Raw genomic sequence first — 919 nt, 5'->3', positions numbered from 1 at the left:
ATGGATCCATTCTTTCATGTTGTTTACGCCAAGTTCTGAACCTGCAGTCTGAATGTCGCAAATGATATCTAGACTCCTCAGACCAGGCAAGATTTTTCAATCTTCTATTGTCCAGTATTGGTGATCCTGTGAGAATTGTAGCCTAATTTTACTGTTTTTAGCTGACAGGAGTGGTACCCGATGGGGTCTTCTGTTGCTGTAGCCCATCTGCTTCAAGGTTGGTCGTGTTTTGCGTTCAGAGACGGTATTCTGCATACCCTGGTTGCAAAGAGTGGTTATTTGAGTTACTGTTGCCTTTCTATCATCTCGAAACCAGTATGCCCATCCTTCACTGACCTCTGACTTCAACAAGGCATTTCACGTCCACACAAATGCCTCTCACTGGATATTTTTTCTTTTTCGGACCATTCTCTGTAAACCCTAGAGATGGTTGTGTGTGAAAATCCCAGTAGATCAGCAGTTTCTGAAATACTCATACCAGCCCTCCTGGCACCCTCAACATTGCCATGTTCAAAGTCAATTAAACCCCCTTTCTTCCCCATTCTGTTGCTCGGTTTCACCCTCAATAAGTTGTCCTGTCCAGGTCTACATGCCTAAATGCATTGAGTTGCTGACATGTGATTGGCTGATTAGTTATATGTGTTAACAAGAAAATGAACTGCTGTACCTAATAAAGTGGCCGGTGAGTGTATATTAGGGCTGTCAGAATTAACACGTTAACGCAGGGTGATTCATTTCTGGAATTAACGCGTTAATTTTTTTAACGCAATTAACGCATGTGCAGAATGATCCGCCCCGTACATCCCACCCGCTCTGCACTACAGTCATTCTACCGTTGTGGCTGACCCAGGATCAGTAGCTGTGCGCAGACAAACTTAGCAGCACGTTAGCCCTTGCTGTATCTGGTACATAAGAGGAC

The sequence above is a fragment of the Ammodytes marinus genome (assembly GCF_949987685.1).
Source record: "Ammodytes marinus genome assembly, chromosome: 5".
Taxonomy (NCBI): domain Eukaryota; kingdom Metazoa; phylum Chordata; class Actinopteri; order Uranoscopiformes; family Ammodytidae; genus Ammodytes; species Ammodytes marinus.
This window is presented reverse-complemented; position numbering follows the sequence as displayed.